This window comes from Leuciscus leuciscus (genome assembly GCF_965113295.1).
Source record: "Leuciscus leuciscus genome assembly, chromosome: 4".
Taxonomy (NCBI): domain Eukaryota; kingdom Metazoa; phylum Chordata; class Actinopteri; order Cypriniformes; family Leuciscidae; genus Leuciscus; species Leuciscus leuciscus.
Genome location: NC_138728.1, coordinates 9,637,981 through 9,655,877, shown reverse-complemented (window position 1 = coordinate 9,655,877; position 17,897 = coordinate 9,637,981). Strand labels below are relative to the sequence as shown.

Here is a 17,897-nt window from a genome sequence, read left to right as displayed (position 1 = left end):
GAAACTACAATCACTGCATCAAATATTTTCAAAGCTTTTAAGTGGTCTGCAGTTTAAGTGTCTTAGATACTAAATACGTTTTAACTGCTATCCACCATATGTAACCACATGTAATATTTTGCATTGAAATCTACTTAATTACATTTAATCAGTGTTTAACAGGAAAAAATGCTTAGTTTAAACTTCTCTTTCCAAAAGTTTTTATACAAAACACGTTTTTGTGATCTCATTGCAATGGAACATGATGTAGACATGGCAATTTGAGAGAAAGAAAGAAAATCTATATTTTAGTGGTAAAATAATTATTGAAATTGTTTATTTTGACAACCATTGTCTTTTTGAACCTAAAGGGTCCAGCTATGCTGGGAGTATAGCAACAGCGCTTGCTTGTTCAACCCAGCTTCTGGATGTTAAATGTATACTTGTTTTGTAATCAGTGTTGTTGATAATAATACCAAATTAGAAATGTCCAAAGATTGGATATTTTGTTGATATTAAGCCATTTAAGGAAAATATATTGTTTTATAAAGGAAATTATGGGTTGGAGATAATTTCCCTAGACACGTGTGACTAAAGTTAATCAGAAACTTTGTGAAACCCACTTAGAATATTTAGATTTTCCATGTTTCTTATGAAAATGTATGTTCTGCCAATAATAATGATGTAAATGTGCTTTATTTTATTAATGTTATGAAAACAAGGGTATTTAAGAATAGATTGCCATATTTTTGTAACGAGAGTTGAAGGTGCAAGCGGCTAGGATAGCTGTCTGTATAATTTAGGGTTTGAGAACAAGATTTAGGTAATCTTGTGGTTTCCGTGAAACAGTAGAGATAAGTGGGACTGAGGAATAATTATAATATTAAGTTGAATCTGCAGACTAACCATTTGATAGAAGAATAAGCTTTTAAAAACCAGTGTTAATAAAATTGATGACACATTAAATGTTTATACTGTATGAAGAGTAACTGACCTGATACAAATAGTGAGACAGAAGAGAGCAAATGCTGTAAGCAGATGATGTTTTTGTAAAAGTTTGATTCTGATTGGAAAGATAAACAATAACTTGACTGGCTCCAAACAAAGAAAGTGCCAAAATAACACAAATTGAAAGAAAAGTCTGTGTTAATATGGGTTAGAAAATAGATCAATGTAAATATGATGAAGATTATGATTCAGCTATTGTAATTGGGACTGTAAAAGGAAAATGCAGAGAACTGCTTATCAGTGGCTCTGTTTGCATTTCCTGAATAGGACACACTGCTTCAGGGGTGTGAAGTAAGCTGGAGCTGTTTGAAAGCTCACGTGATTAAACAACAGGCAAGGTGACAGGAAGTGTTTTTATTGCGGTCAGTGGGCATTCAGTGAGTGTTTGGATGACGATATTAAAGTTTAATTCTGAGAAAGAACTAAGAATGTGATCAATGCAGTGGTAAGGAAAGTGAAAAGAATGTGCGAGTAAATGAGGGAGAAAAGAAAGTTGATAGATGGAACTTTTGAAAGTTATAAGAAGATTGAAAGATTTAAGTGTAAGGAATTCCTTTTGAAAGGAAATAACTATAAAAGTACGGTCATTAAAAGGATGATTGTGTTTTGAATGAAACGCTTTGATAAAGTTTTAGATGATATAGAGAGACAAATCTAACAAATGATTTATAATGATAATCAAAAAAAAAAATGTATGACAAGCAGAGAGCGCAGCCTCAAAAGTTAGTATGAATCATAGAAGCAGATTGATAAACTCCTAGAGAAAACATTGAAGTCGGGTATTAAATTATGGTAATTGAAAACCTGACAACTAAAATTGAAATGAAACTTGAAACGTTATTAAGAACTAGAATAATTATTATTATTTCTTTAAGATAAAATAAACAGAAGCAGTGTTACAGGATTAACAGTTGCTAAATGTAAAATGTGTAAAAAAAGGCATTTGATTCAACAAAAGCTTGTTAATGTTGATTTTAAAAGATAAGCTTGTGATTTGCTGAAACAATTTGCTTATCTAAATCTGACATGTGCTGTGACTGAAACTGCCACAGTTTCAGTGTAACAGAGACTCATTCTGAGTGGAAATTTGTAATGTCTAAATTACAATACATGTAATTTATGGAAAAGATGCCTTAAGATGGGCTACAGTTAAAAAAGATGGTAGATAAAGTCTGAAGTTAAAAGTTTATGAGAATGCAGTGTACCAGTCCTGAATGCCTCAAGAGTCTCTCTCTCATTCAATGTCAGCTGAAAGCTGTTGTCTGAGCCTGTGTAAAGCACAGTGTTTCAGTTGAAAATCATAGATATGGAAAAGCTAAAACAAATCATGCTACAGGCATTTCAGATTTGATAAATTTAGAGGACAATTTGTAAATGTTTTAGAAATAAAACTGAATGATTTAAAAGAAGTCTTTAAAATAATAATGCAGACCTTAAATGATAGAAGTGACATTTTTGACTAGTTTATTTTAGGACTTCTTTGTCTGATATTAGCCTCCACCATGAAACAGGGCCAATGGCTCCGGCTACAGAAGTAACACACTGTTAGAGGGTTCTCCAACACCTTTTCAAGGGTTTTTTACAGTAACTTACTGGCAACACTGTTGCCAGTAAGTTACTGTAATTAAGAGTTACAGTACCAAACCGTATTTCAGTTTTGTGTAATACAGTGCATTACTGTAAAAACGAAGCTAATCAGTACAGTGCATTACTGTAAAAACTAAGCTAATCAGTACACTACTGTAATTATTTTTATTTGTACTAAATATAAATTAGATTTGATAATTTTGATATATGATTAATTTTATTTTTATCCTACATAAGTACTACTTTCATACAAACCAATTAGACAAAGTTATCACAAAATACCATTTTTTTTATTTAAAACATTTCATATCACAAAATAAACATGCCAATGCTGGAAATGATGTGTGAAATTTTTACACATTAATGGGTAAGTTTAGAGACAACATTTTTTGTGTTAATTTTAACTCATTCATTGTGTTAATGATTTTAACAAAGTAAATATGTCAGAGAGGTTAGCACAAAGATGTGTAAACGTGTTAAATTAACACATTATGTGCTGTCCTTCACTGCAAACATTTTTGAAAACATACATAAAATCATAAACAAAACATTAGCATTTGACTAAATGAATGTAGAGTCATTGGTTGTTTAGCTTATACAAGTATTATAATGAAATATCAACCATTACATTCATAAAACTGCAGAATATAAATACATTAAGCATTCAAAAAGGAAATGTCCAAAACAGGACAAAACACAGTTCTTTTCACAATACAAGATACATAACCCCACCTTAAAAATAATTTCACTTATTTCCAAAAATGTGTTGGATTCATGTACACTGGTGGCCAAAAGAAGTATTTAAGTGTCTTAATGTTTTTGAAAGAAGTCTCTTTGATGCTCAAGAAACATTTATTATTATTATCAATGTCTGACTGTCTACTCCATCTTTTCTACAGCATAGGAGTAAAAGTCATCATCAAAATAATCTTTAAAAAGCCAACACAATGTTTTTGTCCACCTTTGTGAATAAATGAACTTCTCCAAAGATTGGTTCCTGTTCAGAACTTGATTGACAACATCAGAGTGTTCCCTGGTCTGCATGCGTGCCCACAAACACAAATGTACTCAGTCCTTCAGAGGAGATCCCGGTTCCAAAACTATATGAGAGAGAGAGAGAGAGAGAGAGAGAGAGAGAGAGAGAGAGAGAGAGAATATTAGTGTCACATTATTTTTAACCTCCTTTTTTGTTAATTTTTATTATTATTTTCACAAAAACTTATGAATATATATTTGTAAACAGCTTTTGTCAATAAATAGCATACAAAAGAACTAAATTAAATTATGCCAGATTAAATTTTAATACTTACAAATCCTAAATTCTGTCCAAAAATGCTGAGATGCATAGAAAGAAGTTGAACGACTGAAATAGATGATTTTAGCCCATTTCAGCTTGTCTGCAGTGAAGGAGTACCTGTTTGAGACAAATACACAGTAAGATACATGCAAGAAATCACTGTGTGATGATCGTTCTCCTTCCTACAGTAGTTAACCCACCTGTGCGCTGATATTAGGACCTTCCTAGTCAGGTGGAACTGCAATGGTAGAGTCGCTGGCTAATAAAATATAAAAATAATACAAAAATATAAACTTAAGTTGTTTAGAATGCTAGATTTGGTCTGAATGAATTAGTGAGAGTTTTACTGCAGTGCTTACCTGGATACATTTAATCTGGTGAGACTGAACAAAGACAATGGTCCATCTTCTGATTGGTTCATTTGCTGTGTAATAAAGTTAGACATAATGCAAAGGTCACTTATTTGATATAAAGTTAGCCAATTTTATAGAGATTTTATAAGATATTGTTAGCTACCTAGTTTGCACCAGTGGCTCAAAAGCAATTTTCACATAGTGTATGCTAATCATTTCAGCAAACTTCTCAAAATATATCACAAATGGGCTGGCCTACCTCTGGAATCTTGCTTAGTCACTGGCGCGAAATGGCGCTTTGTTGCAGTTGCCTTTAAACACAAAAATGGAAGTAAATATTAAATTCCATTAAAAAAAAACTATAATATGGTATAGTTTGCAAACTAATGCTAAAACTATAAAGGTTCTCATCAGTAGGCCAACATTAGGATATAAACAGAATTTCACATTAGTTTATTCACATTTATTGTTAATGTAAACGCGTTGCTCGTTGGCATATTTTAACTCGACAATTCAATAATCTAACAAAGTGTGTAAAATGAAACTTTAGCTCAGTTTACCATGGTAAAGTTCGTTACCGCCATGTTGACGACGAGTAACGTTAGGCTAACGTTAACGTTATAACATACGTTAAACTGGGCACAATCCTGTCAACATACACAGAATGTTTTTTTTTTTTTTTTTTTTTTACCTTGCTTGCTGATCTCTCTCTCGGTGAAGTGAATTCCGTCTCTTCCCCGGGCCAGACACGAACGTCGCGATCCAACAAAAGACAAGACCCCATTACCTACACTGGATGTCTGTCTGACGCGACACGACAAATCCCAGACAGTGTAGTGATGCGCCGCGGCCGTTATATTTCAGACGTAGTCCGATACGAGTCCAAGCGCTCGCACTAGTTCTTACAAGGGATAAACAGGTTTGCATTTAAAGGTCCGGTCGCTTCAATGTGTCCAATATAGACAGCCTCTGGCTATTATAGCGTTGTAGACACGTGGTGTAAGGCAAAAATTAGGAAATAAAAAGCACGGTGGAATGGTGCCAGCCAGAGAGGCAGTTACGTCAAATACAGTAGTATACAGCAAATTAAAAAAATACAGTAAGTCTCTGTATGTGGTGTTAGACGTCACAGAAAATTCCCATGATGCAATTGGAATCACAGTTATTTACTGTAAAGAGAAATAGCAGTATAATACTGGGGGATTTAAAGTAAATAACTGTAGAAATTACAGAAAAGTCTAACAGTGCAGTACACTGAATGTACGGTTGTGATCTAAATTCACTGACTATAATCTAAGCAGCTAGGTTGCTACCTTTTAGATGATTAATGAATTTAAATGATTAAATACTGCTGTTATTAATCTGTCTCCCTGTGTGAACACTGCAGTCCGAATGGCTCTGATGACTCTTGAATGTGCCTTTCCTAAGCTCCAGAAAACAACTGATTCTGTTGAGGAAAACTGATTTTGTGATGGGAAGAACGGTTACCAGTGTGTACGAAGTGATTACCCCTGGGACGGGTAAGATCCTCTTTGGCCAGAGGGGGACAACCTAAGCCAGGGGGGTCACGCCACAAAAACTGGGCATCTCCTGATGGAGGTGTTTTATGTGAGATGGGTATGAGAGTGGCGCTGATTGACTGAGAGGCCACCAGCATCAGCAGATCATTGAGAGGCGAGATGAGCTGTGAGAAGTCACGGCAGTCTGACCCAGAAAATGTGAGTCCCTCTATACCACTGATCAGAAAACCGCATTCATTGTATGGCTTGTTTTTCTGACAAGTGTCTGCAACTATGCCAGGGAACGACACCCTGAAGAAAAGTTATTGCTTAAGAGCTGATCCAAATGGGCTTTCAAGAGCCAGCAGAAACCATTGAACTAATCTAATTATCTGTTGTGGAGACAGTAACAAAAACTTTTGTAATTTTAGTGGCCTGATGGGCACGGAAAACGCAGAGATTGTGTTGATGTTGAACTAATGTGTCAGTTCTGACTCCTGTAGATCATTAGACATGACAAAGGACCATTATAAGATATGGTGGTGGCTGAAAATAAAGGTCAAAGGTTAGTATAATGAATTACACTGTCTAAATTACAGTCTTAGGAGACTGTTGAAAAATATGATTTGTTTACAGAGAGGGAGACTGTTTGGGACAAATGGTATTGTGTATGTCTTTCTGCTATCTGCAAGCTGAAGTATTGAATAATGAACCAAAACAATCCAGCTGACTTTTCTAAAATCAAATGAATAATGAACAGACATGCTTTGAAACTGGTTAAGAGGCCATAAAAAACATTAGATAAAAGATACAGGAAAATGTAAGGTTAAAATGTCATTTAAAATGTAAATCTTTTTAGAGAAAAGATATGAATAAAAAATATGAGCGGTCAGGGATGAGTGTGAGTGTTAATTCATGTTTTGTACAGTATGTGTTAATTTAGGACAACTATTCTGTCTGAATAGTGTGTATAAATGTGTCATTAACCTCTGGAAAGAGTGTTTTAACATTAAAGATGGGTTAAGGCAAATGACAAATTTGAAAGTAAGCTGAGGATTGTGAGTCAATCTGATGAGAAGACAACACAGAACATAGGACGAGCTTTAAGTTGATTGATCATCGAACTCTGTCTGTTAATTATTATTTTGGTCATTTATGATGTGCAGTAGATTTGAATTACTTTCTGGACAGGTTTAAGTATTGATGTGTAAATTAGAATTGTGAAGTCGTAGATAGCCATCAGTCATGTGTTGAGAAAATGTTATAGATTTGACAGCAACAAACACACAGGCTAAGTAAATATCAGATTATCCAGAGAACCCTTAACAGTTATGTATTGTAAAAAGGGGGAGATTCTTGTTTGACCGACGTTGACGAAGTGTGCACACCACAACCTGACCTGACCAATTGATGACCTGGAGAATGTTCGTAGATGACAGTTGCTTAAGAGACCAAACAATAGGCCTGAAAAGCAAGAGACTAGGGGTCGTTGCCCTTACAATAGGTTAATAAGAAGATAAAATTGTGGCTTTACGTAATATTTTCTGTTCCAGAGGCAAAGAAAGATGTCTGGAGGATAGATGTCTGGAGAACATCCAGACATCTTTGGTTTAGTGTGAATGGCAAACTAAATCCAAAAAACCCTTATGTTAATTTGATGCACAAGTTGAATTCTGCATCAAAAGGGGGATGGGTTTGGGATTTGCTAAAAGCCATCGCACAGGTGGGATCTGTCTGTAAGTGTGCAAATAACAAAGATTGTTTCAACAGGAAACACCAGGGGACGCGGCAGCAAAGGCTGTGGCATGACAGCAGACAAAATCAGGGCAGAATGTGCCCCCATAAAATAACGGCTATGGATGAAGTTGGCTAAACATCCTGGCCTGGGTTATTATTGTGGCAAAAAAAGGTGCCACCTGCGCAGCGCATAACTTAAAATTTTCATTTTGCAGGATGTCAGGATGTTTTGAACCAAACAGAACTGATTCTGTATTGTTTTATTAACATGAGCAAAATGGGTTGAATGTTTTTCAGGGGAACAAGGACCCTGAGTGCTATTCAGTGAGCAAAATTATCTGATGACAATATGTTTCAGGCTGTTGAATCCACAGGTCACACCAAAGGGACGACAAGAAAAGCGGTTACTAACAACATCACTTAAGGTCTCCATTCGCAGGTGACAGCAGACAGTAAATGACTCATTCCAGAGGGGGTGTGATCGTGATCTAGATTTGAAAATGATTGGAGAGTGTGAGACCTGGGTCAAAGCATCTCACCTTAAACTACACCAACCAACATCAGCAACCCCACACGCCGACGCGGAGGGCAGTGAGGGATCAAGGGCGTGCTAGCAACGCACCTCTCTCGCCTACGGGGGAAAAACCATTGCAACGGCGCGCAAAGTGTCAAAATGGTGAAGATGGAACGTCCATGGGGCAACGAGATGATCAACACATCTGGAGAAAAATGTTGACCAATTAATGGTTGAAGAAAAGTTTGATGATTTTATTTGATTGAATCAAACTAGGTATTGATTTGTTTGGTGCAAATGTAGAAAATCTATTAACTGATGTGTAATAAGAAAAAAGACGGTCCGTAATGTAAATATTAGAGTTAATTTTGAACAACTACATTGGTTAGAAGGATGAACAAAATTATGCAGACGATTTGAGTAGCAGTTACAGGGAAAAGTATTAACTGAGTTAAGGTATGTTTTCTTTTCTTTTTCTTCCTAAGGACGATGATATGTAAAGGAAAGTTAAAAGCAACAGTCATCCGTGTTACGAGATGATTTATTTTTCTTTATTTTTTTTCTTTCAAGGTTCAAGTAGAGTGATCAGGTATACGAAAATCAGATATGAAAGGTAACTGTGATGTAAAGACTTGAAACAACTCTTATCATTTACGGGTTTGATGCAGAATTAGAAACAAGCGTGTTTTTAAGTTGTTATAATCAAACCTGATGTTAATGAAACCAAATCGTTTATCAGAGAATGATAAAGAGGAGGAATTGTTATGGAAAAAATGATCTTTTCTTTGTATTTTATTTTCAATGATTTAACAAATGAATGCCATACATTTATTTGGCTGTATTTGAATTTCTTTTTATAATGTTGATACAGCTGGAAGGGTGTGTGTGAGATTTCAGAGGTGAGAAGATTCCCGAGCTGGGGAGGGGTTAGGGGAGCCACAGGGGTTCCTGTTTCTTTTGTTTGGTGGGGGCTGTAAAAGATAGCTTTGAGGAGAACATTATAAAACTGCCAGCCAAACACCTCTAAGGGGTCCACTCCACCTGCAGCTGGACTTTATAAATGAAAGGAACATTTCTTGCAAGAAATAAATATCTTTTAAGGACCATTTGAATCCTGATGTCTCTTATGCCTGATGCTGTTTTGTTAGTTATTGTTTTTGCCGCAACACTCACTATGTCCCCTTAATAGAAATTCTGTTAGGTGCAAAACAAATCACACAAACCAACACAATATCATCATGACATGCGATAGACGATTTGAAATGACAAATCGTAATTTAATTATATGTCAGTATAAACATCAGTAGATAGGTAGTAGATATTATATAATTAATATTAGATATTAAATGTAGTAAATATTTATAATAAAAATTTGGCTAAAATGTTTCAGATATATATATAACAACAGTCAAAGTATATTTCGTAACATACTTTAAACAGCATAAAAAATGTCAGAAAGATGTTATGTGTGTTGTTAATAAATACCAGTGGTGACGTTTTATGTCACAAGCACCTAGTCATATCACCGGAAATTGAAAAATCAGTGTCCAAATGTGTAGTGAGCCAGTGTACCAGTGCTAAATTTGTGTACACAATATACTGATACGCAAACTAGTGTGCTTACGGAGATGCAATCAAAGTCTCTATCTGTATTTTTCTGCCACTTAAGCCCCTTTCACACAGCGCTTTGAACCCGGCAAATTGCCGGCAAATTGCCAGAGCGCCTTCTGTGTGAACGCAAACTCGACCCGGGATTTATGCCGGGATCGATGCCGGGTCGGGACCTAGTAACATTGCCGTGTTCAGTCCCGGAACGCGCGCTGTGTGAACAAAAGCCGTAATAATGCCGTGTCGTAGTGATGACGCTGAAGCGCGGGATCGTTCGCCAGCTGTGAAACGGTACGTAAAGCGCAATTTTATGATCGAATCAGAGAAAACAATGCACAAGCGTGGTTTCTCGAGAGAGAGATCGCAGCTCATAAGCAAACTTAAGACGCTGCTGAGATTACAAGTCACATCGATGTCACGTGTCTTTACGGCATTTTTACGGGTTGTGTGTGAACACACTCTCTGATTCCGGAAAATCACTGGCAGTGTGAATGAACCAAAATCAAACGAACCCGGGTCAAATCCCGGGTCACTTTATTCGTGTATTTTCCGGAATCTCTGTGTGAAAGGGGCTTTAGATAAAAAGAATGTGAGGTTGGTTGGTAGTCACAGTCGCTGTGCTGGTAGAGTGGAGGTTCTTCATAGAGGTCAGTGGGGAACAGTGTGTGATGATTTCTGGGATATGGCTGATGCTGCAGTGGTGTGTAGAGAGCTGGACTGTGGAGAACCTGTAGATGCGTGATGCTCATTTTGGACCAGGATCAGGACCAATCTGGATTGGTGGTACATTTTGTGCTGGATCAGAGTCTACACCGAAGAACTGTGGGTCAGGAGGATGGAGCGTACATGCCTGTACTCACAGTTCAGATGCCGGTGTCATCTGTTCGGGTGAATAATTTAACTGATTGCCCATTAATTTGTTGTTACATATAATATTTTGTTTGGAAAACTGTTTGTATGTTTATTGTATTTAACTATCAAGCATTTGTTTTTGTCTGCTGTGCACTGTCATTCCTGTAATATTAACAGATCATCAAGCTTCCAGACTCGTTAATGGATCTCACCTGTGCTCTGGGAGGTTAGAGATATGCTTCTAAGATGCTTTTGGCAAAGGAGATGCTCAGATGTGGACACGAGAGATTCAGTGCAGAGGAAATGAGTCTCAGATTTCATTTTGCTCAATTTCATTATCACACAAACAAATCTGTACCAGTGACTATAATGTGGGTCTGATCTGTTCTGGTAAATTATAAATATTCAGTGTCTCTTTGTTTGTATTTAAAACAGTATATGTTCTCTGTCAGCTGCATTATACTTTATTTTAACCTCTATGTTCTTTATTCAGGTTACACAGATGCTAAACTCATGAACGGTTCAGACTCCTGTTCTGGAAGAGTGGAGCTTCGGTTCCTCAATGAATGGGGCTCAGTGTGTGATGCATGCTGGGATATGAGAGCTGCCAGTGTCCTCTGTAGACAGCTGAATTGTGGGATTGCTGTGTCTGTTGTGGGATCAGACTGGTTTGGAGAGGGAAGTGGTGAAATCTGGGCTGATGTGTTTGATTGTGACGGGAATGAAACAAAACTCTCAGAATGTTCCATCTCTTCATGGAGTCGAGCTGAATGTTCTCATAGATGAGATGTTGGAGTCATCTGCTCTGGTAAACTTATTTGACACTGAGAGCATTATGCTCTTTTTCACCACAATTCTTATTTTAGTAAAATATGAGATCTTCTCCTCAGGTTCCTCTCTGTCTGTTCATGATGGGCTGGTGCGGTTGTCTGGAGAGAGACAGTGTGAGGGGGAGCTGGAAGTTTCCATCCATCAGGTCTGGAGGAGAGTTCTGCTGGACTCCTGGAGTCTCACTGAATCCTCTGTGGTCTGCAGACAGCTGGGCTGTGGCTCTGTGCTGAACTTCTCCGGCTCCTCTTCATCCAGTCCTGAACACAGTCATGAGTGTGTGATGGGCTTCCAGTGCTCTGGGAGTGAAGCTCATCTGGGGAACTGCAGTTCTCCACAAACTCTCAACTGCAGCTCCACACAACAGCTGTCAATCACCTGCCTTGGTGAGAACAACAACATCTGGGCAGATTCTTCAGTTGTTAGTGATCAATAATGTGTTTTTCTCTCTCTGAATATCAGGTCGCAGGTCCATCAGGCTGGTGGGTTCTGGGGGAGACTGTTCAGGGAGGCTGGAGGTTTTTTACAGCGGCTCATGGGGGACAGTGTGTGATGACTCCTGGGATATTAAAGATGCCCATGTGGTGTGCAGAATGCTGCAGTGTGGAGTGGCCCTCCAGCAGTTACCAGCCTGGTTTGGTCTTGGGTCTGGACCCATATGGCTGGATGAGGTGGAGTGTGAGGGGAATGAGACATCCCTGTGGAACTGCTCTTCTCCAGGCTGGGGAAAACATGACTGTCAACACAAGGAGGATGTAGGAGTTGTGTGCTCAGGTAAACATTTCAGTGTTGTAAAAAATTGTTATTCAGTAACATTTAAAATCTAAAATATCTTCTGGCAATATCTAACATTTTTCAGTTACACATACAGGGGTTTTACAGTGAAACAGAAACTGTGGTTTGAGACCACAATAATTTATTAGTATGGTGTACTTTATTAGTAGACTCTTTTTGCAGCATCAATTCGTCTTGGGACATATGTAAGTCCTTCATAGAGGCCAGAGGGATTTTGAGCCATTCCTCTTCCAGAACAGTGGCCAGGTCACTATGTAATGCTGGTGGAGGAACATGTTTTCTGACTTGCTCGTCCAAAATCTGGCTCAAAAATATTTAGATCTGGTGACTGTTCAGGCCGTGTTCAACTCCACTTTCATGTTCATCAATTCATTCTGTCACAAGTCTTGCTGTATGTAGCATTATTATGCTGATACACAGCACAGTGTGCTTCAGGGTACAATGCTTGAACCATTAGGTGCACATGGTCCTCCAGAATGGTTCGGTAGTCTTTGGCAGTGACGTGCCCATCAAGCACAGTAGGGAACAGTTTTGGTGGAAACAGGAGAGTTGAGGTGGGGATTTAATTCTGCAGTGAGTTGGGCAGCTGTGGTTTTATGCTTTTTGGATACAATCCGGGATATCCTCATCCTAGTAGCTTCCTCATGTGTCGACAGTTACTCCTGTTGGATGTGGTTCGTCCTACGTGGTGGTATGCCTACATTACCCTGGATACCATAGCTCTCGATACACCACAAAGAATGGTTCTAATCACAGATGAGCACACCAACAACATGCACACCAACAATTTGTCCTATTTTGAACTCTGATATGTCTCCCATTATGTTGTGTAGATTGCAATATTTTATGTACAGCTGTGCTGTTGCTCTGCTAATTCAACCTTCTCACATTCTGCTCTTGCTGATGGAATGTAAAATCAGTGAAGGTTGTCCACCAGATATATAAACATATACTGTAAGCATATATAGGCATTAAACCTCCAACACTTGAAATGAATGGGGTTGGATGAAATCAGAGGTTGTGTTCATGTTTCCATCTAGAGTTTAAAGAGATCAGGTTAACTGAGGGCTGTGAAGGGAATGTGGAGGTTTTCTACAATGGATCCTGGGGTAATGTGTGCTGGAACCAGATGAACAGAGACACGGCGAGTCTGATCTGTCAAGAGCTGAACTGTGGAAGATCTGGTGCTTTTTCCGATTCTATCCCAAGACTAGAATCAGCTCGTAACTGGCTGGATAAAGTGAAATGTCGACCACATGATTCCAATTTGTGGCAGTGTCCATCTTCACCCTAGGGACAGAACGACTGTGGTGAAGATGAAGTGGCCCAAATCACCTGCTCAGGTAAGACTGATTTCCATTGCAATTTCTATCTCTAAAAATACAACAATAATCAGTTAACATTATTGAGTATATAAACAAAATATGTCTATATAATATTGAATTTACTTGTGATTACAGAACAGGAGAGTCATGAGTCCCCTAGAAGCTATTTGTCATGCTCCACATCTCCAAATCAGAGACAGTGTTCAGGTAAGTTAATTTGATTTAGAAGAACATAAAAATCATAACAGCCATGTGTGGTGTATGTACTGTATGTGATTTAGTTCTGGGGAACCATGAAAATGTATTATCACTCCACAGACATACCTGTAGGTGTTTCTGTCTTGACAGAACTCTGTTGGCCAATAATGTATCCACTTGGCTGTGATTTTAGATCATGTTCCTCTCAGACTGAATGGAGGTTTGGGCCGGTGCTCTGGGAGGCTGGAGGTGTATCATAACGCTGTGTGGGGTTCAGTCTGTGCTGATCTGTGGGACATCAGCGATGCTCAGGTGGTCTGCAGGCAGCTGGGTTGTGGAGCAGCACTGAGGGCTGATGGGAATTCAGTCTTTGGTGCTGGTGAAGGTGTTGTGTGGCTGAACAGAGTCGAGTGCAGAGGGAATGAGATTCACCTGTGGGACTGTCCTCTCTCCCTGAAGAACCACACTGACTGCTCCCACAAAGAGCACGCTGGACTCACCTGTGCAGGTAACTGCAACACACTGACCAATATTATTCATTTTTAAATTGTTTAAAGGGATAGTTCGGCCAAAAATGATATTAAACCCATGATTTACTCACCCTCAAGCCGTTCGAGATGCATATGTCAATCATTTTTCAGACGAACACATTTTCAGCACGAACGCGCGTCGATCGTTGCCGGAAGCCAGTTATTTTCATTTATAAAGTTTTAAATATGTATAATTTTAACGACAAAACCGCACGGATTACCCTCAGAAGGCCTTCGTTTATCCCCCTGGAGGCGGATGGATTACTTTTGTGAAGGATGCATGCACATTTTTGGGACTTGAAGGAGGTGGACCCCATAACATGACATTATAACCACTGAAAGATCTAAGACATTTTCTAAAATAACTGAAAATGTGTTTGTCTGAAAAATGATTGACATATGCGTCTCGAACGGCTTGAGGGTGAGTAAATCATGGGTTTAATATCATTTTTGGCCGAACTATCCCTTTAAGTGGTAATAATATTTGTGTATTGGCTTTTTCCAATGTGTTTTTGTGTGTTTTGCCAGATTTGTCAGTCCCCACTACTCCTGCCACAACAACATCAGCTTCTTCTCCAGTTTCTCAGACAGTGCGCTCAACATCAGTCACTCCTCCACAAACTCCTCCAGTGTCTCTCTCTGTGCTTGTGGTTGTACTGGGAGTTTTGCTCTTACTGCTCTTAGTGCCACTGCTTATACTGATTCAGCAGAACAGAGTGATGAGGAGAGGTAGGAGAGATCCAGAGACTGTCTTATTGTGTCTTATTCAGTGTGCGATCAGTCATGTGTTGTGAACTGACAGCAGGTTTGTCTGTCTACACTCACAGCTCTCTCTAAGAGAAGACACAAGACGACAACTGAGGCCGTTTATGAGGAGATTCACCACAGACCCAGTAATAGACACAGTGTTTTCACTCAGAGGGGTGAGTAAATGTCATAGTGCTTGATTTGTCATGATCAACAGACTTATCACTGAATTCAGAGTGGTAAGAGGAGTAAATCACAGATTCATATGTGTGACCTTGTTTTTGTGATGATTAAGGGTTAGTGTTATATTCAGGTGTGAGTCAAGAAGGAATGGATTTCCTTAGATTAGTATGAGCTGAACTTGAAGATGGCGTCACAGATGGCTGCCTTGTTTTGGAGCTCCTCTGTGTTTGTTTTTATTGATTGTTTGTCCTGTCTTCAGTCAACTTTTACCTATAACTTTTATGAGAGACAAACTGCTGGACATTAGACAATGCACACCCCCCAATCTTTTTGGCCATTTTAGTCAGAGGAGTTATTTTCAGATCCAAATTAACTCGGCTCTCTGTGCCGACCTCCATCTGTCAGTGGATCACCATCTTCCTGACAGACAGGCAGCAGCTAGTGAGGCTGGGCAAATTCACATCTAACACTTGCACAATCAGCACACTGACGCTCCACAAGGATGTGTGTTCTCCTCATTACTCTTCTCCCTCTACACAAATGACTTCAGCTCTACTGACCCCTCTGTTAAGTTCCTGAAGTTTGCAGACAGCACCACAGTCATCAGCCTCATCCAGGATGGTGATGAATCTGCATACAGAAGAGATGTTGAACAGCTGGCTGTCTGGTAAGTCACAACAACCTTGACCTGAACATGCTCAAAACAGTGGAGATAATATTGGACTTCATTAGGAACAGCCCAGCACTCTCCTCCTTTACCATCATGAACATCACTGTGGCCTCGTGGTTCCTGGGCTCTACCATCTCTTCAGGACCTGAAGTGGAAGTTCCAGATAGACTTTTATTTTATTCAGCCGTCTGTTCTATGCACTTCAGTAGTTGTCTGGTTTAGTTCAGCTACCAATTCAGAAGCCATCAGAAGACTACAATGGACAGTCCGGACTGCTGAAATGATTATTTCCCACCCTCCAGGACCTGTACTCTTCCAGAGTGAGGAAGAGGGCAGATAAAATCATCACAGACTCCACTCACCCTGGCCATAACCTCTTTGCACTGTTGCAAACCGTCCGGCTGGCGATTCAGAACGATCTAGGCACTAGAAAATCTAGGCTTAGGAACAGCTTCTTCCCACAGGCCATCTCCCTCCTGAACAGTTAAATGACATATAAGGCCTCTCTTAGTGCAAAACTCCCACTGTTTAGTGAAATATTTATTTATTAACATAATACTGTTAACTGTAAATATGTTCTTTATCTGTAAATATGCCTAAACTGTGTCTTATACCTTTCATATTTTATATGTGTCTTATTGTTGCACTGTGTGCACTGGAAGCTTCATTTACAAGAAAAAAATCCTTGTGTGTGTGCAAGCACACTTGGCAATTAAGCTCTTTCTGATTTCTGATTCTGAAATGATCCAAAGCATATGGGGGTTTGGGCTGATTTGTGATTGTGAACATGTATCTGATAGTTCTGCTCCTTCCTAACAGGAAGTGTCCGTTCTACCGAACAGCATTCTGGGTATGAAGATGCTGAAGAGCTTCTTTCAGGTTAGAGGACTGAAATATAATAGTGTTACCCGCTACATACAGATGTATGTTTGTTAAATTAAAAACATTAAGATAAAAAAAGTTATCTTAGCAGTGTTTAATAATAATATGCAATAATATGTATGTAGTAATAATAGTATGTACTGTATGTATGTTGGTATTTATTTATTTTATTTTTCACATCAAAATCTGCAGTAGGAGTCACAGCTGACTAGGGACTGTTCGTTTTTTATTTAAAGGAGTCATGACCTGTAATTTTCACTTTTCCACGATAATCAATGTATGTTATGATTGCCTAACAATTATACACTGGCCGGGAAGCCGATATTTAAAAGTGAAGCGTTTGTTTACCCCTGGGTTCGTCAACCAGCCCACGTGCACGCGCACTCAAATACGAGATTTTAATGTCTGCCCCGACTTGACGTCAAGACAGGGCAGGATATACCATATATGGACACCGCAGACCTATGCTGCAGGAAGCCCGCCCTGCCCCTCTCCCCCTCATATTCAGTCGCGAAAGATGCAGAAACGTAGTGCACACGTGAGTTGCTCTGTTGTTGACTGCCAGAATCAACATGTAAATGTATTTTCTTTCCCAAGAACGGACCAAGCTGTCAGGGACCAGTGGATTAAATTCATTTTTAATGACGCGGTTCCTACAGCCCTTCCCACTGGCTTAACGTTAGGTGTCTGTGCTAATCATTTTACGCCGGAATCGTTCACAAATTTGAATGTCTAAAAAACCACAACGTGAAACAAGGCAAAAACACCACATGATAGCAAACGTTGATCTCAATAACCACTGTAAGCTGATAAAAAAAAGTAGACTACATCTCCGTTAATGTATATAAGGTATATAAGGTATAATGTATGTCTCAGTCAAAATGATTGTCTTTACCATTCAGAGACATCTTGATGTAGACGTCCTTCCATCGACTCTACATCTTCCCTTTCCAGCTCAGGTTCAGAGTCTGGCTCATACATATACGGTTGAATTCCGTAGGTCGCGGCCAGGTCGGGTTCATTCACAACTTGCGCCATATGATGTCATTTTGGAATGATATGCTGAAGCGTTACCTGCGGTGTCAACCCCCCTCCTTCCTGCTACCAATCAACGCGCCCCTCATTTGCATTATTAAAATGACCGTCCACGACAGCCAAAATATCGCATCAGATCTCGCGAGACAATAATGCCTTCAGAAATAAGGGTCAGAGAAGCTCTGTGTTTATTTTTTTTCCACTTTTCTTTTTTAGAAGGGCCTGAAAGACTATAATAGAGCGTGGGTATCCAAGGTAATACTAGGTTAT

At 39.0% G+C, this 17,897-nt stretch overlaps 1 long non-coding RNA gene and 1 pseudogene across 2 annotated transcripts in view; one reads left to right on the top strand and one right to left on the bottom strand.

Moving 5' to 3' along the window:
• Window positions 1-2,954: 2,954 nt before the first annotated feature.
• Window positions 2,955-4,237, bottom strand: LOC309496314. The gene is made up of 3 exons (XR_014205107.1): window positions 4,072-4,237; window positions 3,885-3,988; window positions 2,955-3,674 (listed from the first exon to the last, which is right to left on the bottom strand). It is a non-coding gene; the product is annotated as an uncharacterized lncRNA (long non-coding RNA).
• Window positions 4,238-10,685: 6,448 nt separating this feature from the next.
• Window positions 10,686-17,897, top strand: part of LOC309496348 (antigen WC1.1-like) — a 42,494-nt pseudogene continuing 35,282 nt past the window's right edge. The window contains exons 1-11 of the transcript XR_014211781.1: window positions 10,686-10,824; window positions 10,928-11,242; window positions 11,325-11,648; window positions 11,725-12,036; window positions 13,098-13,400; window positions 13,518-13,589; window positions 13,774-14,088; window positions 14,639-14,839; window positions 14,938-15,033; window positions 16,530-16,589; window positions 16,785-16,803. The product of XR_014211781.1 is annotated as an antigen WC1.1-like (transcript). The remainder of the gene's footprint in view (window positions 10,825-10,927; window positions 11,243-11,324; window positions 11,649-11,724; window positions 12,037-13,097; window positions 13,401-13,517; window positions 13,590-13,773; window positions 14,089-14,638; window positions 14,840-14,937; window positions 15,034-16,529; window positions 16,590-16,784; window positions 16,804-17,897) is intronic.